Source organism: Solanum dulcamara, chromosome 1, assembly GCF_947179165.1.
Source record: "Solanum dulcamara chromosome 1, daSolDulc1.2, whole genome shotgun sequence".
NCBI classification, from domain to species: Eukaryota; Viridiplantae; Streptophyta; class Magnoliopsida; order Solanales; family Solanaceae; genus Solanum; species Solanum dulcamara.
In genome coordinates, this window is record NC_077237.1 from 52,049,410 (window position 1) to 52,076,733 (window position 27,324).

A 27,324-nucleotide genomic window follows, 5' to 3' on the forward strand; every position below is an offset into this window, starting at 1 on the left:
TACGAAAGTCGCTTGTGTGTCCCTAATGTGGATGATCTAAGGGAATTGATATTAAATAAAGCTCATACTTCTCCGTATTTGATCCATTTGGGATCCACCAAGATGTATTGTGATTTGAGGGAGATGTATTGGTGGAATGGAATGAAAAAGGACATAGAGGAGTTTATATCTAAGTATCCAAATTGTCAACAAGTGAAAGTTGAACATCAACGGCCGGGAGGTCTAGCTCAAAATATTGAAATCCCTACATGGAAGTGTGAATATGTGAATATGGACTTTGTCATTGGTTTTCCTTGTACTAAGAAACAACATGATTCTATTTGGGTTGTTGTGGACTGAATGACTAAATCGGTATATTATCTATGAGTTAAGACTTCTTATATTATTGAAGATTATATTGAGTTATATATTCGTTAGTTGGTAAATCTTCATGGTGTTCCTTGTCTATTATATCAGATCGAGGTACTCAATTCACTTCATATTTTTGGAAGTCACTCCAAAAGGGTCTTGGTACAAGAGTCAAGCTAAGTACCGCTTTCCATCCTCAAACCGATGATCAAGTCAAACTAATAATTCAAACTTGGGAGGATATGTTGAGGGCATGTGTTATTGATTTCAAAAGAAGTTGGGATGAGCATCTATCATTGATTGAGTTTGCCTACAAGAATAGTTATCCCTCAAGCATTGAAATTGTCACGACCTAACCCCGTAGGCCGCGACTAGGGTCCGACCTGGACCCCCATATACATACCTATCCATTGTAGTCAAATTAAGCTATGCACAAAGTGATACTACTTACAAAATCCCATTGACTTAAAACTTTTTTTTGTGTACGTGTGGCCCCTTCTATTCGAACCATATCATGAAAGGGCACGCAAGTCGATAAGGCTGCTGTAACATAAAAACATTTACAATATGTCGTATAGGCACAATCGAAATGAACTCACAAACAACCTACATACATATGTCTATAGACCTCTAAGAATAGTAACAACAATATATGGCGGGATAGGGCCCCCGTCATACCCCTAAATATACAAATATATACATAGAAGGTCTAATACCCAAAGGCTTGGCTCCGATTCAATGGAGCTTCTCCCAAATTTGCTGAGTGAAACCCTAAGATGGCGGATCCCTAAAGTGTGTGTCTGCACCTGCGAACATGAAATGCAGCCCCCCGAAGAAAGGGGGATCAGTACGATATATGTACTAAGTATATAAAGCATAACAACACATAACTGAGATAAAAACTTAAATAGGGATGCCGGAAACAAGTATGATAGTTAAGAGTTCACTATACCTGCATCTTATGAAAAGAGGGCATGTATACCACCCTCACATATCACTTCCGGCCCGCCAGGAGACTCGGTGTTACTAGACCAACGGATACGGCATCATACCATCGTATACGACATCGTTTCATATATTACCAGTACATTACTATGTTTTCATGTATATGCTTGTCTATTATATCCGACCCTTTAGTGAGGGACTCAGTGAAGGGAGTAGTGCACATCCAAATCGTACCGTTACCCTCTCATACCATCATATCTTACCATACCGTACCCTGCCTATTATGGGTCTTGGTGTTATAATCATATTATCATATATCATACCTATCCAACTAGGGGACTCAGTGTCATAATCATCATATACCGTACCCGACCCTTTATGGAACTCGATGTCATTATCATATATCATACCCGACCTTTTATGGGACTCGGTGTCATTATAATATACCATACCTGACCCTTTATGGGACTTGGTGTCATTATCATATATCGTACCTGGCCCTTTATGGGACTCGGTGTCATTATCAACCATGCATAGGTGGATCATTATCTAAAACTTAATAAGGTAGTCATAGAGACTATCATTCGTGGATCAGGATAATAATCATATCAGGTGACCTTTGAGTGCCCCTAGGGCTATTAAGTGAAGTCTCAGGAGTTTTAGACATATTTTAGGGTAATGCCAACCGTCTTAAGGAAACCAGGGACATCTATCATCACAGAGTCCCTAGGAATGGGAGCTAATATCCCCACTACTAATTGACTTATAGACGGTTCAGGGAAGGTAGCTCAACTACGACGAGAGTTTTCCCGCCAATGAGTGAATAGGAGACATATAGCATATTCAGAACTTGGGAATAGGAGCTTCAGTATCAAGAAGTGAATAAGAGTTATAGTTCCTGTTTACTGTATGTCCAATTACTATCTCACGTATAGCAGGTTCGAGGGTGATAGCTCAACTACCTTAAGAGCCTTAGCATTTAGGAGTGAACTCGAGTCATGAGTTATACTCGGAACTTACAACTGGAACAACCTCTACACTCATATCATATCTCATTTCATTTACAGTTAAGACATCCCAAAAGAAAGAAGCAATAGACTCTACATATATTACCTTTTATCATATAGAAGCCTAAAAGGGCAATAACTCAACTATTTCAGGAGTTCTACCATCACAAAGTGGATGAGAACTACGAACTATACTCAGATCTTTATGAATAGGAATATCTCCATGTTTCATATATAAACCATTTATAACTTATATCTAAGACATGCTAAAAGAGAGAAGAATAGCCTTACATACCTCTTACGAACTTCCCTTAATCACGTCCACGTCGTCGTCCTCCAAACCAATTTAACATGGAAGAAATGAAAGTATCAAAAACCTTAGACTTTTCAGCGCCTTATATTACCTACGAGTATTCATAGAACTCATTTCCTCGCTTGCCTTCTCGACTAGTTCCTTAACTAGTTAAAGAGTTAGCGAAAATTGGGCAGCATCTCCCCTATAATGTGCCCTATTCGAATTTCCAATTATACTCCTAATAGCTACAGCCAACCAACAAAAATAACCTTCAGCATATATATATATACAATTCACATCAATGTTATACCACATAAACTCCAAACGACTCGCTCAAAACTACGATACCAAAATAAGGTTTCTAGTTTCCATTTTGCCAAACCTTTAACCGTACAAAGTGGGGGGGGGTCATTTGGATGCAACCAGAAGCTACCCCACCTATTTTAGGACACATTTAGGCCCTTCAACACACACCACACAATGAGAATCATCCTCCACACACACAATGCCTCATTTTGACTACAATTTAACTACGACGACTTCAATTTCGATCGTTTCTATCGTCGAGCATTTCCACGACATTTTTTATACTTCAAGCAATATAAAAGGTATATAATACACTAAATAACAACCCCATAAAGTATAAATTTAAAGGAGAAGCCTTACCTTACCCGAAATTGGCCAAAGTTAGCTAAAATTGCGCCTCAGAACATCTTTAGTTGCGCTGACAATGAGTGGACTGTTTTCTGTCATTTTTGGCTGCACCAAACCATGATTTTATACTTCTAATACCTCCATATCATCATGGTATATTCTGGATAATTAATTTACAAAACGAAATTGGGACTTACCTATTTTTTTCCTCCTAGCCGCCACACTTTTCTCTCCAAGTTTAGGGTTTGTTCTTGACTTTTTTTGCTGAAGTTTAATGAATGAAAGCTGAAGTTTAATGGATAATATACATATGTAGGTGGTATTAGGGGGTGAAACGTGTCATCCCCTAAGGGGGACACATGTCCAGCACCTATTGGGCCACCGTATCCATGCATTGAAGGAGGGGCTGCCACGTGGAAGTGGGGCCCACCTCCCCCAAGAAGGTGGGTCACCTCCTTTCTTCAGGTGCTGCCACGTGTCACTCCCTTATTGGCTGCCACATATCTTTTTTGTCTCTTCCTCGTGGGTTCGTAATCTCATCTTATTTTAAGAGCATATGTAATCCGTGCTACGCAAGCTTGGTATGTACTCAAATAGATTAGGTATGTAAGACTTCTAAGTTAGTAGCTTACATAGGTAAATCGAGTCCTACGACTCATTACTTTTCCTCCAATTCCTTCTAGATCCTTATGACTCTATTTCCAACCTTCTCTACTATGGGGTATCACATTCTCCCTTCTTGAGACTCGTTTGATAGTGTCGTAGCTTATCCGGCTCTCATGATAATGTCTAAGGAACTTAAGAGACATTCCGAGTTTAAAAGTGTGGGGTGTAACATCCTTCCCCCCTTTAGAACATTCATCCCCGAATGTTACATAAAACTTCCCGTAAGAGTTCATACAGATTATAGGGTGATTCTTTTCTATTGTGATAACATACATTTTCATCCAAGTAATTAATATATGAGTTCCAGGAGTGGGGGTTACCTGTAGACATCAGGAATAGGTACGGATACCTGTGTTTCATGTCTTCTTCAGCTTCCCAGGTCATTTCTTCATGATTCTTATTCCGCTACAGCACCTTGACAGAAGCTACGTCCTTAGTTTGCAACTTTTAATCTGCCGATCCAAGATGGTGATAGGTTGCCCCTCGTGGGATCATTCATTTACTACGTGGGCCTCCTCCGTGGGGAATATTCTTGAAGGGTTGCCTATTTATTTGCAGAGCATTTACATGTGAACGACTGGATATATCGCTTCCAAATTAGATGGTAGGTCCTATTCATAGGTAATCTTGCCTACCTTATAAATAATTTAATAAGGGCTAATGTATTTTGGGATAAGTTTCCCTCTCTTACCGCATCTTATTATTCCTTTCATTGGTGAGGTTTTCATGAACTCCTAATCTCTAACTTCAACCTCTATCTGTCGACGTCGACTGTCCGCCTATGATTTATGCCGATCCTGGGCTGTTAATAATTTCTCTTGTAATAGGTTATCTAGCTTCTAATGCTCGATCTAGTTTAAGTTATTTCCCAATTTCTCTCACACCAATTTGTAATACTCTAGGTATATTCCACTATGCCTTTACTTAGATTTTCTTTTTAGTTCTCTTACCCCGCATCATATTGCAATCCTCACACGAGCATGTGTAGGTGTTTAGTAAGTTCCGAAGATACCTTATCATCTCTATACTCATCTTCATACAGACCCTACATTGCCTCTTACCCCCTTCGATTGATGTCAGGGCTCACTATGGCTTTTGCCCTCAATACTAACCATATCTCAATAGTTCTGCCTCAAACCATCTTACACTTTTCTTTAATAGAGTTTAAATATGGAGATCACATTACTTTTACTAACTTCTTTTCATCGAGTAGTCACTTGATCTTATTCTTAAGTTTTCTCATTTCCTAATATAGGAGAGATTTCTTATCCTTATTCTTTTACTACTTGTATACCACAATATTAGTAGCTAGTAACTCTGTTACCAACATCTTACCCTTTAATCAAGTGTAGCCTGGCTATCCCTTACAATATCCTTAAGTTCTCATTGTACTTCTCTTGTAGTATTCATTCCCTTTGTATGCACCTATTATTTGATGTTATACTATTCAAGGTCCTTACTAGTAATTCCCCGTACTGTCTTAGGTATCATGGCTTCTATCCATTCATTGCTGGCTTTTAGATCTTGTTAACCCGTGCCAGCATGGGATCTCGCTCAAAGCCACTTCCCCCCTTTAGGGTGTACCCATGGAACTATCCATTTGTGCTCTACCTTACGCCATTATTTTAAATTTTCAAATACATATGATTCTTTCCCAATACATTTGGTACACTGCACCAGGTCTATCCCTTCCTTTATATCATCCATACCCTTGGTTGTCCATGTACGACAGCTTAACATAATCGTGAGGTGCTGATCTAGTTTAATCGTTGGTACTAAACCTTTAGTTCATAGCTATCTCTCTCCCTCTTTTTTAATTAATCATGTCTATCTCGAGTGCCTCTTTTCATAGTCTTTTCATTTCGCCAGCTTATGTCTACCCCTTTTTTTGTGCCCAAGGAATTTCATGTCACTCCTATACCCTTCAGAGAACATTATTTGTACATAACCTCCTTCTTATGATGGGCAAGGCATACTACAACACTGTATCTCATTCTCTTTTTATTTCTAGGACAATTTGGGCAGAGTTTCCTCTGTATTTCTTATTATTCCAACACCTGCATGCAGTAAATACCAACAATGCCTCACAGGGCCAACTCTCAATATCAATGTATATATATTTCAGAAGAAAATTGATAATATACCTGTAACCACATTTGGTGACGCCTCTTGGCCTCGTCTACTAGCCAAGGAGTATATCCAATTTGAAGGGCTACTGAATCTAGAAGCTCTGCCATGGACTCTACTATGGCCTGCTAGTGTCTGCAAACTCCGTCCCATAGGGTGCACAGCCACAGAAGAAGAAGGACCGAAAACTGACCTGGTAGGCTGGACTGCGCTCCCCGGCCTGCCCCTAGATGGGCATTCCCTAATAACATGGCCCTGACGGCCATAAGCAAAACATGCATCGGTGGCAAAATGACATTCCACAAAATGAAACTTACCACAATGAGAACATTGGGGCAAAGATAGCCTCCATTGATGTGAACCCTTGTTCATCTGTGAGCCTGAAACCCTAGAGCTCTGACCGGCTCCTGAATACACTGTGCTATCAAATCCCCTACCTAGGAATTGTAGGGGTGTACTCCAGGCGGGCTGGTAAGGGTATCTACCATACTGTTGAGGCTGCCCGCCTCAAAAGCCACCATAATAACCAGCTGATTTAGTCCTCTTACGTTGGACTCTGTCAAAATCTCTCTCAGGTTGACGTCTTCTGTGCCGGTCTTCCACCCCTTGTGCGTACGCCTGTACCCGGGCGATATCCATGCCTGACTGAGAAGCTATGGCCATACAGCTATCAATTAAGTAATAGTCCAACCCTATCATATAACGATACACCTTATCAGCCTTATCCGCTACTATAGTGGGTGTATGCCTTGCTAATAAGTCAAACTCCAGGCTATAGTCTTTAATGCTCCTATCATTCTTCCTTAACTGTAAGAGTTTATGAAACATCACTGTAAACATAATGATATGTTAATGAAATATCATCCTAACAACATATCTCTATCGCACGATTTAAGATAGAAAAGAGGGACAACATCCTAAATACCCTGTAGTCTCCTATTTATAGATGTGGTGCACAACACACCAATAAACAAGACTCTACTAGAAATGGTCTATGGACACTCCAAGGACGAACTGCTCTAATACCACTTCTATAATGACCTAACCTCGTAGGCCACGACTGGAGTCCAACCTGGAACCCCGTATATAGACCTATCCACTATTGTCAAATCGAGCTATGCACAAAGTGATACTACTTACAAAATCCCAATGAGTTAACACTTTTTTTTATGTATGTGTGGCCCCTTCCATTCGAACCATATCATGAAAGGGCATGCAAGCCGAGAAGACTGTTGTAACATAAAAACATTTACAATATGCCGTATAGGAACAATTGAAATGAACTCACAAATAACCCACATACATATGTCTACAGACCTTTAAGAATAGTAACAGCAATATATGGCAGGATAGGCCCCCCGTCGTACCCCTGAATATACAAATATATACATAGAAGATCTAATACCCAAAGGCTTGACTCCGATTCAATGGAGCTTCTCCCAAATTTGTCGAGTGGAACCCTAAGGTGGCCGATCCCAAAAATATGTGTCTGCACCTGCGGGTATGAAATGCAGCCCCCCAAAGAAAGGAGGGCCAATACGATATATGTACTAAGTATATAAATCATAACAACACATAATTGAGATAAAAACATTAATAGGGATGCAGGAAACAAGTATGATAGTTAAGAGTTCACTATAACTGCATCCTATGAAAAGAGGGCATGTATACCACCCTCACATATCACTCCTGGCCCGTCGGGGGACTCGGTGTTACAAACCAATGGATACGGTATCATACCATCGTATACGACATCATTCATACCTTACCAATACATTACTATGTTTTCATGTGTATTCTTGTCTATTATATCCGACCCTTTAGTGAGGGACTCAGTGAAGGGAGTAGTGCACATCCATATCGTACTATTACCCTCTCATACCATCATATCTTACCATACCATACCCGGCCCATTATGGGTCTTGGTGTTATAATCATATCATCATATACCGTATCTGGCCCACTAGGGGACTCAGTGTTATAATCATCATATACCATACTCAACCCTTTATTAGATTCGGTGTCATTATCATATACCGTACCCAGACTTTTGTGGGACTCGGTGTTATTATCATATATCGTATTCGACCCTTTATGGGACTTGGTGTCATTATCAACCACGCATAGGTGGATCATTATCTAAAACTTAATAAGGTAGTCATACAGACGATCATTCGTGGATCAGGAGAATAATTATCTCAGGTGCACTTTGAGTGCCCCTAGGGCCACATTAAGTGAAGTCTTAGGAGTTGTAGACACATTTTAGGGTAATGCCAACCGGCTTAAAGAAATCAGGGAAATCTGTCATCATAGAGTCCCTAGGAATGGGAGCTTATATCCCCACTACTAATCGACATATAGACGGTTCAGGGAAGGTAGCTCAACTACGATAAGAGTTGTCTCGCCAATGAGTGAATAGAAGACATATAGCTTATTCAAAACTTTGGAATAGGAGCTTCAGTATCAAGAAGTGAATAAGAGTTATAGTTCCTATTTCTTTTGTGTGTAATTACTATCTCACGTATAGCAGGTTCGAGGGTGATAGCTCAGCTACCTTAACAGCCTTAGCATTTAGGAGTGAACTCGACTCATGAGTTATACTCAGAACTTCCTCTACACTTCTATCATATCTCATTTCATTTACAGTTAAGACATCCCAAAAGAAAGAAGGAATAGACTCTACATATATTACCTTTTATCATATCGAAGCCTAAAAGGGCAATAACTCAACTATTTCAAGAGTTCTACTATCACAAAGTGGATGAGAACTACTAACTATACTTAAATGCATATTATAAACTCTGATGGTCGATGAACACATCCACATGGAAACCATAAAGATAGTGTCTCCAAATCTTCAAGGCAAAACAACCACCGCTAGCTCTAAGTCATGAGTTGGATAGTTCTTTTCATGCACCTTAAGTTGCCTAGATTAATAGGCTATCACCATACCATGTTGAATAAACACACAACCACGACCAACCTTTGAGGAATCATAATACACCATTAAACTATCGAACCCTTCTGGTAGAATCAAAATAGGAGCGGTAATAAGAGGATCTTTCAATTCTTGGAAACTCTTCTCACAAGCTTTTGACAATTAGAACTTCACTTTATTTTGAATCAACTTAGTCAATGGTGACAAAATAGATGAAAACCCTTCTAAAAATCTTCTATAATATCTTACTAGGCCCAAGAAACTTCTAATATACGAAGAGGACAATGGTTTAGGCCAATTCTTAACCGCCTCAATTTTCTTAGGATCAACCAAATCTCTTCACCGGATATAATTTGACCAAGGAAAGCAAACTCCCTTAAGCAAAACTCACATTTATTGAACTTAGGAAATAATTGCTTATCCCTTAGAGTTTGCAACACGATCCTTAAGTGATTAGCATGCTCCTCCTCATTTCGAGAGTAAACCAAAATATCATCAATAAACAAAATTATAAACATATCCAAATATTACTTGAACACCCTATTCATGAAGTCCATGAATGTCGCGGGGGCATTGGTTAAACCAAATGACATAACTAAGAACTCATAATGGTCATACATTGTTTGAAATGTCATATTGGGAATATCACACTCCCTCACCCTTAGTTGGTGATAACCAAAATGGAGATCAATCTTAGATAAGTAACTTGCCCCTTGCAATTGGTCAAACAAGTCATCTATCCTAGGAATTGGATATTTGTTCTTGATGGTTACTTTGTTAAATTAACGTTAGTCAATGCACATACGAAGCGAACCATCCTTTTTTCTAACAAACAAAATGGGAGCACCACATGGACATATACTTGGTCTAATGAAACCTTTGTCTAACAAGTCTTTTAATTGATTATTTAACTACTTTCATTCTGTCGGAGCCATTTGGTAAGGAGGAATAGAAATGGGTTGAGTACCCGAAAGAGGGTTTACACCGAAGTCAATTTCCCTTTCGGGAGGGACACCGAGTAAATCATTGGGAAACACATACAGAAAAGCATTAACAATGGAGAACGACTCTAGAGTAAGGGCTTAAGAATTAGTGTTTGTCCCTAACCCTCACAAGATGATAGATACAACTCTTAGAAATTATTTTTCGATCTTTAAGGCACGAAATGAATTGACCTTTGAATACAGAATTACTACCCTTCAATACTAGGACTGACTCACTAGAAAATTGGAACTTAACCACTCGGGATGTACAATAAATAGAAGCATAGCATGCATATAGCCAATTTATGCCAAGAATAACATCAAAATCGGTCATCTCAAGCTCAACTAGATCACATATAGTAACTTTATGGAAAACCGATACCCATAAACTTCTATAGACTCTTTTAGCCATAATCGACTTACCTACAAGAGTATAAATAGAAAAAGACTAACAATATTTCGGGGCTAACATCAAATCGCATGGCCACATAAGGAATAACAAAGACAAATTTGCACCCGAATCAGGTAACATATAAACATCATAGTAAAAGATCCGTAACATACCAGTAACAACATCGTGAGTCTCTTCCACTTGTTGCCTACCATGAAGAGCATAAAACTAATTATTGTGTTGACCACCCTTTTGTTGCATTTGAGCACCTTGTTGCACTTGGCCTCTATGAGCAACATGTCCTTGAAGATGATCATCTTTAACCTTACACTCCTTAGCATGAGGACCTATCTTGCCACATCGATAGCACACATTCAAACCTGCTTGCACTCTCCCTAGTGGTTCATTCCATACTTCTTGGATGTGAAGGTCATTTGGCCAATTAGGGCACCTCCTTGAGGCTTAGGGTTGGGAAACCTATCTTTGTTAAACTGTTGAGTAGTAGCATTTGAAGATCCTTGACCAGAGTACCTTTGGAGAAAATAAGGACGACCACCACTTCCGAACTTAGCATAAGAGGAATCACTACCATTGGTCCTTTACTTCTTAGACTCCCTAGAACTTCTCTCTTTAAGCTTTTCACCCTCTATTTGCTCCGCATAAGTCATAAGTCTAGAGATGTACAATTCCTGAATCAACATAAGCGTCTTATACTTCTTAGAAACCACATCCAATACACCCGATACAAACTTGCTCATACGAGCTCTTGGGTCGGTAATAATGAATGGAGCATATTTCAATAATTGGGTGAACTTAAGGGCATACTCCCTCACACTCATACCATCTTGATTAAGTTTGATTAATTCTTGTACCTTAGCCTCCCTCAACTTCAATGGGAAAAAGCGATCAAGAAATACTCTTTTGAACTCTTCCCAAGTCATGGGATCCGGCTCTCTAGGCCTCTCACTTTTCCATTGATCAAACCAAATATTATCAACACCCTTCAATTGTTAAGTATCCAACTCCTCCCTCTTAACTGGGATAACCCCCATAATATCCACAATCTTGTGAATACTATCAACAAACACTTGTAGATCCTCTTCCACCTTAGAACCCCAAAACTCTAGAGGATTCATCCTTATGAAGTCACAAACTCTGGCTTCCTATGTACCCATATTTGGGTTCAAGGGAGCAACTACCTCCCTATTGGATTGAGCTGTAACTGCTTGAGCAAGTACTTAAAAAGTTGGTCGAAACTCATCATTGGAGATTTGGTCATTCAAGGGATCATTCGAAGCTTGTTACTCCTCTTCAACCACATTCCTTCTAGTGGGGTATATTCGTAGAGCCATTTTTTGAAAATCGTAAAGAACAAATATTAGAGGGAAAGACTTAGAGTACCACTCTATTGCACAACATAGATTATGAAATAAGTGAGATTTTCCTAAGACATTTCATAGACTCCTATTCATGGATGTGGAGTGTTTCACACCGATAAAAATTACACTACTCAATACGGCATGTAATACAACCTAGGATACTCCAAAACCTTGTCCTCTAAAACCAAATTTGTCACACCCCAAGCCTAGGGCCTAAACGTGAAATGGTGATTGGAAACCCAAAGGTTCCTAACCAAGCCATCTTAGCATACATCCCATATATAAGGTAAAGATATATAATAAGATAAGTAGAAGAAATAACTCAAAAATGTAAATCTAAGCGATAGAAATATTTAATCAATGTCCAAAATGGACTACATCGAAGTAACATCTAAACATGCCTCTAAGTCTATACTTGATGGAGGCTTAGGACAAGATCTTATCTCACCTAAATTATAAGAACAAAGTCAATGAGATATTATGAAAGAAAATTCATCTCCTCAATGGTATGAGGACTCACCAACTCATTGAGAACTAAGCAACTCTAGACATGAATATAAGGAGTGTGAGTATCTTCCATCCCTCTATTATGAGACAATATAGGCAAAATATATGTTAGTACATAGAATATACTAAGTATGTGAGATATGCATGAACAAGTAAGGGAACATGAGCAATATGTCATAAGATGCATGATCAATCATAATGAACATGAGTAAGGCTTAAAAGCATTTGAAAACATATAAAAACTTATGGTCAATGCATCATAAAACTTCATGGTAAATATCAACCTTAGCATTCAACTTGTGTGGGATAAGACCTTTAACCGACATCTTTAGACCATGTGAGCTATAACATGAAATCTAATGTAACTCCCATATCGAAAAGAGAGAGGCTACTTACTAAAGTAGACTCTATAAAAAACAACTTTAACTCAATAGCTATTTGTGGATCCACTAGCTAAGTAATGAAGGAAACCTACGTGGGTAACATAGTTTGGAACTTTAGGCTATTACTAGGATTCCCTTGGATAACTAACTACGTTATCAGACCGAACCCCACCTAGAAGTCCTCTTGGTGCTTAGTCAATATCCCAATGGAATTTATTAAAACATGACCATAAATATTATAGGAAAAGATAGTAACTACCTATCAATCCATCTTTATAAGACATAATGAGAGTAGCTTATTAATTTAGTGATTCATAAGAATCAATAAACTTTAGTGAGAATTGTACTTATCACCATCTTAAACATGATTTGTGTGAGAATTATACTTATTATCCTATAATAACTTCCTTGGATTATAATTGATCATCATAATTCAATCATAAATCATAACTTCATTCATAAAAAATTTCTTTTGAAAATCATTAAATTCATAATCAACTCATAAAAAATCCTGTTTGAACTTAATAATTATAATTGAAAGTAACTTTATGTATGGGCATCCATAATTTAACTTAAAATAATGCAATTCATGTAAAAAATACTTAGAATAATCATTGATAACATCTAAAAACAAGATTAAAATATCCTAACGTAATTCATCAAACTTAGGGTTAATAGACAATTTGATAATTAAATGAAACTTTGAAGAATTCTTGGGACTCCATGGCTGAAAGAAACTCATGGATCAATCCCCACATACCTTGATTGAAATTGAACTTTGAATTTGACAGAGAATAATTGATCTTGAAGAAACCCTAACCAAAGTTTGATGAAGATGATAAACTCTTAAGGAACCTTAGAAGAGAAGTCTTAAACTTGTTTGGGGAAAATAATGAGGGAATAAAAGGGTTAGGAGTATTTAGGACAAATTACTTAATGAATATAGTCCTTAAAAATGTGCACATACGTAGGTAGAATATAAGTAAAATAATAAACTATCCCTCATTAATCTGAGTCGAAAGGGTCTACGAGTGGCCCACTACGAGTCGTAGAGGTAGTGATGAGTCGTAGGAATGAATCATCCTATAGGCCCTGCAAAAAGACCTAAAATTGAGTCTCTAAACTTTCTATACAAGTCGTTTTTATGACTCATTCTCAAGTCTATGAATCGTAGACTTTATTCATCCTGAAGGCACTCAAAAATCCTAAAATACAAGTCTTTGAAGTTTCCATACAACTCATGTTTATGAGTCTCCATCCTTTTTACGACTCATACTATTGAGTCGTAGAAGAGGTTCTAAGGCTCAATAGTTTCAGAGTTGCAGACCCTACACTATGATTGGTGACTACGAGTCATCGACCTCTGTACAAGTCGTCAAATGATTCATAGACCCACATATTTTATGTAATAAATTTCCAGCCTCAAAATCAGTCTCGCGAGTCACGTTTATGACTCGTAAGAACCTCTACGAGTCGTAGACTCATTCTTAAACTCAAAAACTAATCAAATCTTCCTTGAATTTGTCTTTGTTCAACTTTTCATCTTATAGGGTCTTACAATTTTATTATGTTCCATACTATATAATGTTCTAATGTTTCTTCAATATTAATGCATGCTTATATACTTAGTACATTCAAAATACTAATGCATACTCTATTTCTTACATGTTATCACCACGTAGGGACAGGTACTCCTCCTCGTTCTCCTCCATGTGGCTAGTTTGATCATTGAAGACGACTATTTTGGTGAGTTCCTATGTTTCAGGAATAATATCCCTTTCTTTTCTAGTTCGTGTTATATAAAGATCTTTGGATTTCTTTTTGGTACTTTGACACTTATTATAAAGGTGAGTTAGGGACATATCTTAGCCCCTGACAAGTCTATGATGTAGAGGTATTTGGATATGTAAAAGCAAAGTTGGACTATTTTGGTTCTTATTTAAATATTTCCTTTAGTCCCAGTTTCCCCTTTTTATTTTTGTTTGTTATTAAATGTCATTACCAATGAAAAACTAAATGAATGCTAAGAGGTTTAGCTAAGGTACCTCTAGGTGTCTCATCCACCGTGATATATCTAGGCCCGAGGCCTGGGTCGTGATAGACAAGGGTTTAAGTCTTCACTTGGTTGAATCCTCCAAAATTCCATGGTTCTAAGGTGGAAAAAGATTCACAAGAATTTGTTAAAGGAATTATAAAGATGTACATCATGGTTGTGACAGATTCGAAAGGGGTTGCTCAAGTTTAGATCAACCTATGGAAGGAAGAGGTCCATATTGATGCAGGTCATTTGGATTAGGACAAGTTCGAGGGTGCTTTTCTATACCATTTGTTCCCCCTTGAGATGAGGGAGGCTTTGAAGCAAGAAAACATGAGTGTGAGGGAATTTGCTTTAAAGTTCTACTCAATTGTCTAAGTATGCTTCGTTAATGGCACCTGACTCTTGAGCTCCTATAAGCAAGTTTGTTTCCAATATTTTAGATATGGTGGTCATAGAGTGTAGAACCGCAATGTTGATCAAGGAGATGAATATCTCGAGGTTTATGACTAATGCAAAACAAATTGAGAAAGAGAATCTTAAGGAAAGGTCTAGGGCACGGACTAAGAGGGAATGGACCGATAGTGGTGACTTTTCACATCCGAGGTTTGATAATGTTGGCCATTCTCAATTTCCATAGAATTAATCTAACCCAACTTCATGAAGTGCTCTGACTCTAAAGTCCAAAAATGATAGAAGGTGTCTAATCCTCAGCCTCAAGGAAGTGCTCCAAGTAGTCAAGTTGTCCCCGCATATAGGAAGTGGGGTAAGAACCAGAGGATTGCTTAGCCGATTTTGATGCATGGTTTGGTTGTGGTAAGATGGGTCATAATATTTACTATTTCCTTTCACTTGCTATCAAAGGTGGAGACGGTCAACATTAGATTCAGACTCCTTCTACAGGTTGCTTGGCTCTGTAAGGTAATTCATCTAGTTCTGTTGGTGGTCAGTGTCAGAATAATTTTTATGCTCTTCAGACTCGACAAGATTAAAAGGATTCCTTTGATGTGGTTATTGGTATATTACGAATCTGTCATTTTGATGTGTATTCTTCTTTAGATATAGGAGATAATATTTCTTTCACGACTTTTTATCTTCCTATGAAGTTTGATGCCAGACCCAAAATCTTGTTAGAACCTATCAGCAATTCAGTTGTTGGTAAACGACTTTATAGAAATTTTCTAGTCTTAGTTTTTTAGAAAATCACCTCAGTTGATCTTGTAGAATTATATATGACTTACTTTGATGTTATGCTTGGTATGGATTGGCTTCATGCTTGTTATGCCTTTACTGACTGTAGAACCTGAGTAGTTAAGTTTCAATTTTCAAATGAACTAGACATAGAATGGAAGTGTAGTAATTCTACATTTAAGGGTCAGTTTATCTTGTAACTTAAAGCTTGAAAGATAATTTTTAAAGGTTGCATCTATCATCTAGCACAGGTTAGGGATACGAATTGTGAAAGCCCTACTCTTGAATCAGTTCCCATTATGATTGAGTTTCAAAAAGCATTTCCAGATGATCTTCCTGGTATTCTCCTAAAACAGAAATCGAATTTGGAATTGACCTTTTTCCAGATACCCATCCTATCTCTATTCTTCCTTGTAGAGTGGATCCGACAGAACTTAAGTAGTTCAAAGATCAATTAGTGGACCTTTTGTATAAAGGTTTCATTAGACCGAGTATATCTTCATGAAGTGCTCTAGTTCTCTTCCAGAAGAAAGGTGGTTCTCTCCGTATGTGCATTCATTATTGACAGTTGAACAAGGTCACAATAAAGAATAAATATCACATCATAAGAATTAATGACTTGTTCGATCAGCTTCAAGGTGCTAGTTACTTTTCCAAGATTGATCTTCGATTGGATTATCATCATCTTAGAGTGAGAGAATGTGATATTCTGAAGACGACTCTTAAAACTAGATATTACCACTATGAATTCTTGGTTATGTCTTTTAGACTAATGAATGCTCCTGTAGATTTTATGGATTTGATGAGCAGGGTATTCAAGTAGTATTTGGATATGTTCGTCATTTTATTTATTGATGATATTTTGATCTATTCTTGGAGTGAGAATAAGCATGCCGATCATTTGAGGATTGTCTTACAAGTTCTCAAAGATCATCAGTTATTTGCTAAGTTTAGCGAGTGTGTGTTTTGGCTAAGATCGATTGTGTTCATTTTCCATATTGTGTCATGTGATGTTATTAGAGTTGATCCTAAGAAGACCGAGATGGTTAAGAACTGACCTAGACCTCCTTCTCCCAGATATATTAGGAGTTTCTTGGGCTTAGCTGGTTACTATAGACATTTTTTGGAAGGATTTTCCTCTATTACTTCACCTTTGACTACTTTGACTTAGAAGAAAGTGAAATTTCAATGGTCGAAAGCTTGTCAGAAGAGTTTTCAAGAATTTAACAAATGGATTACTTCAGCCCTAATTTTGACTTTACTGAAAGGATCAGATGATTTTGTTGTGTATTATGATGCCTCGAGAATTGGTATTGATTGTAGTTTGATACAAAATGATAAAGTTATAGCCTACATTTCTAGGAAACTTAAAGTTCATGAGAAAAATTACCCAACTCATGATTTGGAGTTATCGGTGGTGGTATTTGCTTCTATGATATGGAGACACTATCTCTATGGTGCTCATGTGGATGTGTTCACCGAACAAGAGAGTTTGCAATATGTGTTTAAGCAAAAGAACTTAAATCTTCAAAAAAGAAGGTGGCTCAAACTGTTGAAGGATTATGACATGAGTGTTCTTTACCATCCAAAAAGGCAAATATTGTTGCCGACGCTCTTACTAGATTCTCCATGAGTATTGTTGCCTATATTCAAAATAGAAAAAAAGGAGTGGGTTCGTGATTGCATAGACTAGATCGTTTGGATGTTCGATTGGTTTATTCTAAAGATGGTAGTGTGATTGTACAAAATGGCTCAGAATCATCTCTCATGTTGGATGTGAGGGAAAAATAAGATAATGATTTGACTTTGGTTGAATTGGAGAAAGTTGTTTTAGAAACAACTACAGAGGATTTCTCTCAGGGGAGATGGTGTGCTTTGTTACCAAGGTCGCTTATGTGTTTCAGATGTTCATAGTTTGAGGTAACATATATTATCAGAAACTCATAATTCTTGGTATTTTATTCACCCAGGATCCACCAAGATGTATCATGACTTGAAGGAAATTTATTGGTGGAATGGCATAAAAAAGGATATTACGGAATTTATGGCTGAGCGTCCAAATTTCCAACAAGTGAAGGTTGAGCATCAAAACCCATTCCAGGTTGGAAAAGGTAGTGCAAAAATTTAGTTGGAAAAGGTAGTGAAAAGGTATCTGGTGCAAGTGGTTCTACGGCCCATTTGATGGACCATATAAGGTTGTACAAGCCATAGGAACAGTCGTGGAAAGGATAGGTTTAAGACTTGGAATTTTTTTGTCCACTGATGTTTTACGAGCCTACCTACAGACTGTACAAGGTATTATGATCTGTAGAAGGTCATCATAGGAGGGACCCTATGTTTGGAAAATTATCAAGTTTTAGAAGTTCATTACGAGACTACCTATGGACCATATAAAGTCCTATAGTCCGTAGAAGTGGTTGTAGATGGAAATTCAAAAACTTTGAATTTTGGAGTTATTCAGGATAAGAGGGTTATACCGTCCATAGATTGTATTACTAACCATAGAAGTTGGTCGTAGAAGGAAAGTTAAGAGAATTGGAAATTTGGGTGTTGAACAAGATGAGGGGAGGTCTACAGACCGTAGAAGTTTATACGGCCCATAGAGGATTATCGTGGAAGGGAACTTCAAAAAGTAGTTTTTCCCTTTGACGTCCATGAGACCTTGGAAGGTCTTTGAAGGGTTCTGTATGAAATGAAGATAGGATCCTGAAAAACCCTAAACAAGCCACTTGACATAAGCATGATACTAAGATAATCAATATAATCAAATAATTTGAAAAGAGGAGGTTAAGTTTTAACATAGTCTGGTATAGCATAATAGAAAAAGATACTATCCAACATATGCGGAATCATCTAATGTCTGAAAACCTCTATCATAGATGAGATGCTAGAACATGTCTCTAGATATCTCTATCATAAGGAAAATTGAATAAAATTATGATCAGAGTCTAATTTGAATATTCTCGGAACATGAGGACTCACAAAATACTATGAAGGCTAATGGGAGTGTGTACTAACACCGGCCTGATGAAATATGTTACCCTATATTATAAAATAATACAGGCAAAAGTATGCGGTCAATACTGGAATATACTAAGTATGAGTAAATGTCACGACCCATCCCCGTAGGCCGCGAATGAGGTCCAACCAGAACCTCCGTGTACATAACTATCAACTGTAACAACAAATATAAGACTCATACATAGGGACCCCAATGGGTCATACATTTTCACATACACGTAGCCGCTTCCATTTGTCTTCTGAGGAGTTACATAACTCAAATTATGAAAGGCGTGCAAGTCGATAAGTCTGTCATAGCATAATAACGTTACAACACGCCGTATAGGCTCAACTAGAATAACTTACAAATAACCCACATACATATGTCTATAGACCTCTAAGAATAGCAATTATATCATATGGGGGGACAGGGCCCCCGCCGTACCCCTGAATAGACAAATATATATATAGAAGGTCTAGTACCCAAAAGCTTAGCTCTGATTCAATGGAGCTTCTCCCAAACTTGCTGAGTTGAACCCTAAGCTAAAGGATCCTAAAAATATATGTCTATACCTGCAGGCATGAAATGCAGCCCCCCCTATCCAAAGAAAGGGGGGTCAGTACGATACATGTACTGAGTATATAAAGCATAACATAGCATAAATGAGCTTTCAATTGAAATAGGGATGCAGGCAATAAATGTAACAGTTAACGAATAACTATACCTACACCGTGTGAAATGATGGCATGTATATCTTCCTCACATACCATACCCATCCCGCCATGGGACTCGGGGTTACAAATGTATCACTATGTTTTCACATACATGCCTATATACTATATCCGGCCCTTTAGTGAGGGACTCAAGGAAGCTGTCATTTCATCGTGTATCATGCTCGACCTTTCATGGGATGCGGTAAATAATCATTTCATCATATATCATGCCCATCCCTTCATAGGATGCGGTGAATTAGCATTTTATAGTTTACCATGCCCAGCCCTTCGTAGGATGCAATGAATAATCATTTCATCATTTATCATGTCCATCCCTTCATGGGATGCGGTGAGTAAGCATTCCATAATTTATCATGCTCGTCCCTTCATGGGATACAGTGAATCAGCATTTCATCATTATCATGTTCGGCCCTTTATGGGATGCGGTGAATAATCATTTCATTATTTATCATGCTCAGCCCTTCATGGGACGTGGTGAGTAATATATTAGCAGCATGTGCGATCGGAGTAGTGAATAACCATATGTAAATAAATTCATCATTTAAATCTCAACGAAACGGTCAAATGAACCGTCATTTGGAAACTAGGGTAGGAATCATCTCTAGTACCCTCTAGATGCTATTAGGGACTATGTCAACTAGAGCCTCAACTTCATAGTCATATGTTACTATAGTATGAACCATCTTATAGAAGTACGAGTATTGTCTATCTTAGAGCCTTTTAAACAGAGGAGCTTTTTTGTACCAATCACTATTCAATCGTATAGAAGACTTAAGGAATAGGAGCTTAACTCCTTTAAGAGTCTTAACAACTATAAGTGAACAAGAAACATGTATCGAGGAAGTGCCCAACAGCTTATGTAACCGAGGACATTTTTCATTGTAGGGTCCTTAAGAATAAGAGCTTATATCTCCACTTACTATTCAACCTATAAAAGACTCGAGAGTAGTGGCTCAACCTCATTTAGAGTTTTAGCATTCAGACGTGGATAAGAGTCATGAGTCATGCTCGAAGCTTATGAATAGAGTTACCCCAAGCTTCATATACATATAATTTGTAATCTATATCTAAGACATACCAAAAAGAAAAGGGCTGGGCTTTACATACATTTGAAAGATGCCAAACCAAAGGAGATATAGACCTTACATACTTACTACTTTTTTTCATACAGAACACTTGAGAGGCAATATCTCACTTATTGTAGGTGTTCTAACATCAAGAAATAGGTCAGAGGCATGAATCATTCTCGAAGCTTTATGAATGGAATTATCCTCAGAGCACATATTATATTCCACTTAGAGCTAAGACATGCCAAAAGAAAGAAAGCGATAAGCTTTACATACTTGTAGTAGTTCACTTGTAACCCAGCTTGCCTTGTACTCCTTCAACCTATTTAACACCAGAGTAACACTACGATTAATGACCCTCAACTTTCCGGATTCCAAATTCATATTCAAGTATCCATAGGACTCATTTCCTTATCCATTTCTCCCGACTAGTTTATTACTAGTTCTGAAGTTAGCGGAAATCGGGCAGCATCTCCCCCATAACTTGCCTTATCCGAATTTTCAATTTTAATCTCTAAACTTGGAAGACATATTCACAACCACACTCAGAAACCATATATAAGAAAACTAATTCGACATTATTCAAAACAAGTCCCAAAAAGCCCGCTCAAAACTACGACTCCAAAATATGGTTTTTAATCTCTATTCCGTAAAAACTTTAACCACACAAACCGGAGGGATATATGGCTGAAAACAGAAGCTACCACACCCATTTTGGAACGTGTTTCATGGATGAAACACATAATAAAACCATCTCCAATTGCAGCACCGCCATCGCAACAACACTATACAACCTTAACAACTTTAACTCGATTAGAACGACTTTAATTTCATTTGTTTCTAATACCAAGCATACTTATGCAATTTTTATACTTACAGCCACATTTAAGACATGTAATTCACACCATAAAAGTATTATTAACTCCACGTTGAAAGAGAAGACCTTACCTTGTCCAAAACTTGCCAAAACTAGCCTCGGAAGTTCCTTGACGTTCTGAAATTTTAGCAGACTGTTTGTATCCCTTTGGTGCTTCTCCAAACCATAAATTTACATTAATAACACCTTTATTTCATCATGGTATACCCTAGTTAATTAATTCATGTAAAAAAAGTCGGAGTCTTACCTTAAAGTGGCCAAAGCCGTCGCCCCTCTCCCTTAGCCTCTTAGGGTTTTTCTCTTTTTTTTGTCTTCAAAATGCTGAAGAAAAAAGTGTATACAGTATGTAACACATATACATTTACCTCCTTAGAAGGTGAAACATGGCATTCCCTAGGAGTGACACATGGCAGCCCTCTAAGACACCACCTCATCCATGCATCCACTCATATGTTGCCATATGGCAGCGTGGAGCCCACATTATGTAGGTGTGTCACCTACTTACCCCAAGTAGGTGAATCACCTACTTTTCACCTACTTTATTCTTTTCATCAGTTCAGAATCTAGTTTTTTTCCTTTTCATGGGTTCGTGGCCTCGTCTCACTTTAAGAACCTATATAATCTTTGCTACTTAAGCTCGACGTGTACTCAAGTAGCTTAATTTTCTAAGCCATCCAAGTTTTTAGCTTACACAAGTAGGTTGAGTACCATGACTCCTTATTTGGCCTCCAACTCCTTTCGAAGCCTTCTAGATCTATTTCCAACCATCACTACTCACGTAGAACTTCATAGATAACGTAGATCACATGGCACTCTTTTTAGAGAAAAAAATATTCTCAAATGTACCAAGGTGTAGGGTATAACATCCTTCCCCCCTTTAAAACATTTGTCCTCAAATGTTAATTAATCTCATAAGGTCTCGCAAGGAATTCGGGAGTTCTCTATAACAGTTGCCATCCATAGGCCCCTTACTCATCAACACAGTCAATTTAGGAGTTTAGATCACTTATAGGCGTAGGGAACACGTACGGATATCTCTTCTCTATCTACCTTTCTTGTCAAATTTCGTTACACCTTTCTGTTACTTTATCTTTCCTCATGCTCGCTACCATTTTTGTTATCACATAACATTCATTCAAAGCTTTCCTTACCGAACTTGATAGGCCTTTTGTATTTGTTCTATAGCTCACTTTTCCATTTCATACCTACCTTTTTATTCTTGTCACATGGACCACGTCATATCTTTGTCCACTTTCTCTCTAGGCCTTACTTATTCCCATAATGATTCTTGTTATATTTACCTCATATCCCATTCGTACTCCACCCTATAGTATAACACTTCTTAATGTTTTTCATGATTCTTACTATGGGTTAATTTCACTCAATGAAGTAAGCGTACTTACCCTTTCACCCTTCGTAATCAGTCTTATCCTTATTATCTCACAAGTTTTCTTATTAATACTTCCTTTTCATCACAATTTTTTTCCCTGCACTTTTGTCTTAATCACACTATTACCTCTTTAACTATAACTCATCACAATTTATCCCTGTGTATCAACTGAGTCAGTACCTTAATATACCAACCTATCAAGATCTACCAATCTTTTCTAAATCAACTCTTAGTATCAAAAGTCTTTTCCAAATTCCTTTTTACCATGCCAGCATCGACCTCCTAGTTACTATGTCCATCAAGTCAGCAATCAACTAATTTCCTGATGTCAGCTATACTCATAGTTAAGGCAAATCTCGTCATTATTGTGGGTACGACCTTTTAAGACATACTACAACCCTGTATCTCATTCCTTTTCTTTATTTCTAGGAAAATTTTGGGAGAGTTTCCCTTGTACTCCTTACTATCTCAAAACCCTGCACGCAGAAAATACCAACAATGCCTCACAGGTCCAACATACATATCATCTCATAGCCACACAAGGCTTTCAATATCAATAATAGTATGAAAATGATGAACTTACCTCATGTGTCCAACTTGACCTGCATCTGTTATACTTTTCGGTCTACTTTCCTTTCAGTTTTTGACTTAATATTTCAATCGTATGTCAATCATATGTCAATATCTTACCCAATAGATATCTTTTGTTCCTTTTCTTACCTGTGTGCTTTGTAACTTCCAATGTCATCAATTACTTCCTCCTGTTGATGTCGTCCTTCTGCTAAAGTCCAAGGTAAGTATAAGGAGTTTTTCTATGACTCGGATCTATCGCACTATCTTAGATATAAAAGAAAGGTAACATCTTAAATGTTCTGTAGCCTCTTGCTTATAGATGTGGCGCGCAACACACCAATAAACAAGACTCTACTAGACATGGTCTATAGACACTCCAAGGATGAACCGCTCTGATATCACTTCTATCACAACCCATCCCCATAGGCCGCGATTGAGGTCCAACCGGGACCCTTGTGTATATAACTATCAACTATAACAACAAATATAAGACTCATACATAGGGACCCTAATGGGTCATACATTTTCACATACACGTAGCCACTTCCGTTTGTCTCTTGAGGAGTTACATTACTCAAATTATGAAAGGCGTGCAAGCCGACAAGGCTGCCATAGCGTAACGTTACAACATGCCGTATAGGCACAACTGGAATAACTTACAAATGACCCACATACATATATCTACAGACCTCTAAGAATAGCAATTATATCATATGGTGGGATAGGGCCCCCGCCGTACCCCTGAATATACAAATATATACATAGAAGGTCTAGTACCCAAAAGCATAGCTCCAATTCAATGGATCTTCTCCCAAACTTGTTGAGTGGAACCCTAAGCTAGCGGATCTCCAAAACATATGTCTATACCTTCGGGCATAAAATGCACCCCCTCCCCCCCAAAGAAAGGGGGTCAGTACGATACATGTATTAAGTATATAAAGCATAACATAGCATAAACGAGCTTTCAATTGAAATATGGATGCAAGCAATAAATGTAACAGTTAATGAATCACTATACCTGCACCGTGTGAAATGAGGGCATGTATATCTTTCTCATATACCGTACCCAGCCCGCTGTGGGACTCAGGGTTACAAATGTATCACTATATTTTCACATGCATGCTTATATACTGTATCCATCCCTTCAGTGAAGGACTTAGTAAAGCTGTCATTTCATCGTGTATCATTCCCGGCCCTTCATGGGACGCGGTGAATAATCATTTCATCATATATCATGCTCGTCCCTTCATGGGACATGGTGAATCAGCATTTCATCATTTATCATGCCCGACCATTCATGGAATGCGGTGAATAATCATTTCATCATTTATCATGCCCGACCCTTAATGGGATGTGGTGAATCAGCATTTCATCGTTTATCATGCCCGGCCCTTTATAGGATGCGGTGAGTAAGTATTCCATCATTTATCATGCCCGGCCCTTCATGGGACACGGTCAATCAGTATTTCATCATTTATCATGCCTAGCCCTTCATGGGATGCGGTGAATAATCATTTCATCATTTATCATGTCCGGCCCTTCATGGGACACGGGTAGTAATGTATTAGAAGCATGCGCGAGCGGAGTAGTGAATAATCATATGCAAATAAATTCATCATTTAAGGCTCAACAAAATGGTCAAATGAACCGTCATTTGGAAACTAGGGTAGGAATCATCTCCAGTACCCTCTAGATTCCATTAGGGACTATGTCAACTGGAGCCTCAACTTCATAGTCATACATTACTATAGTATGAACCAGCTTATAGAAGTTCGAGTATTGGCTATCTCATAGCCTTTTAAAGAGAGGAGCTTTTTCATACCAATCACTATTCAATTCTTATAGAAGACTTGAGGAATAGGAGATTAACACCTTTAAGAGCCTTAACAACTATAAGTGAACAAGAAACATGTATCGAGGAAGTGTCCAACAGCTTATGGAACCGAGGACATTTTTTATTTTAGGGTCCTTAGGAATAAGAGCTTATATCTCCACTTACTATTCAACCTATAAAAGACTCGAGAGTAGTGGCTCGACCGCCTTTAGAGTTTTAGCATTCAGATGTGGATAAGAGTCATGAGTCATTCTCGAAGCTTATGAATAGAGTTACCCCAAGCTTTATATACATATCATTTTGTAACTTATATCTATGACATGCCAAAAAGAAAAGAGATGGGCTTTACATACATTTGAAACATGCCAAACCAAGGGAGAGATAGGCCTTACATACTTACTACTTTCCTTCATACAGAAGACTTGAGAGGCAATATCTCACTTATTGTAAGAGTTCTAACATCAAAAAATAGGTCAGAGGCATGAATCATTCTCGAAGCTTTATGAATGGAATTATCCTCAAAGCACATATTACATTCCACTTATAGCTAAGACATGCCAAAAGAAAGAAAGCGATAAGCTTTACATACATGTAGTAGTTCACTTGTAAGCCAGCTTGCCTTGTACTCCTTCAACCTATTTAACACCAGAGTAACACACGATTAATGACCCTCAACTTTCTGGATTCCAAATTCATATTCAAGTATCCGTAGGACTCATTTCCTTATCCATTACTCCCGGCTAGTTTATTACTTGTTCCTAAGTTAGCGGAAATCGGGCACATCTCCCCTATAACTTGCCCTATCCGAACTTTCAATTTTAATATCTAACCATAGAATCCATATTCACAACCACACTCAGCAACCATATATAAGAAAACTAATTCATCATTATTCAAAACAAGTCCCAAAAAGCCCGCTCAAAACTACGACTCCAAAATATGGTTTTTAATCTCTATTCCGTAAAACCTATAACCACACGAACCGAAGGGATATGTGGCTGCAAACAGCAGCTACCACACCCCTTTTTAACGTGTTTCATCCCTGAAAAACATAATAAAACCCTCTCCAACCGCATCACCTCCATCGCAACAACACTATACAACCTTAACAACTTTAACTCGACTTGAACAACTTTAATTTTGTTTGTTTCTTACGCCAAATATATTTATGAAATTTTTATACTTCCATCCACATTTAAAACATGCAATACACACCATAAAAACATTATTACCTCCACATTGAAAGGGAAGACCTTACCCTGTCCAAAACTTGCCAAAACTAGCCTTGGAAGTTCCTTGAAGTGCTGAAATTTTAGCAGACTGTTTGTATCCCTTTGGTGCTGCTCCAAACCATAGATTTATATTAATAAGACCTTCATTTCATCGTGGTGTACCCTAGTTAATTAATTCATATAAAAAAATTCGGAGGCTTATCTTAAAGTGGCCAAAGTCGTCTCCCCTCTCCCTTAGCCTCTTAGGGTTTTTCTCTTTCTTTTGTTTTCAAAATGCTGAAGAACAAAGTGTATACAACATGTAACACATATATATTGACCTCCTTAGGAGGTGACATGTGTCATCCCCTAGGGGTGACATGTGGCTTCCCCCTAGGGTGCCACCTCATCTATGCATCCACTCATATGCTGCCATGTGGCAGCATGGGTCCACATTGAGTTGGTGTGTTACCTACTTACCCCAAGTAGGTGCATCACCTACTTGTCACCTACTTGTTTCTTTTAATCAGTTCGGAATCTAGTTTTTTTTCCTTTTCGTGGGTTCGTGGCCTCGTCTCGCTTTAAGAACCCATATAATCTTTGCTACTTAAGCTCGACGTGTATTCAAGTAGCTTAATTTTCTAAGTCATCCAAGTTTGTAGCTTACGCAAGTAGGTTGAGTACCATGACTCCTTATTTGGCCTCCAACTCCTTCCGAAGCCTTCTAGACCTATTTCTAACCATCACTACTCACGTAGAGCTTCATAGATAATGTGGATCACATGGAA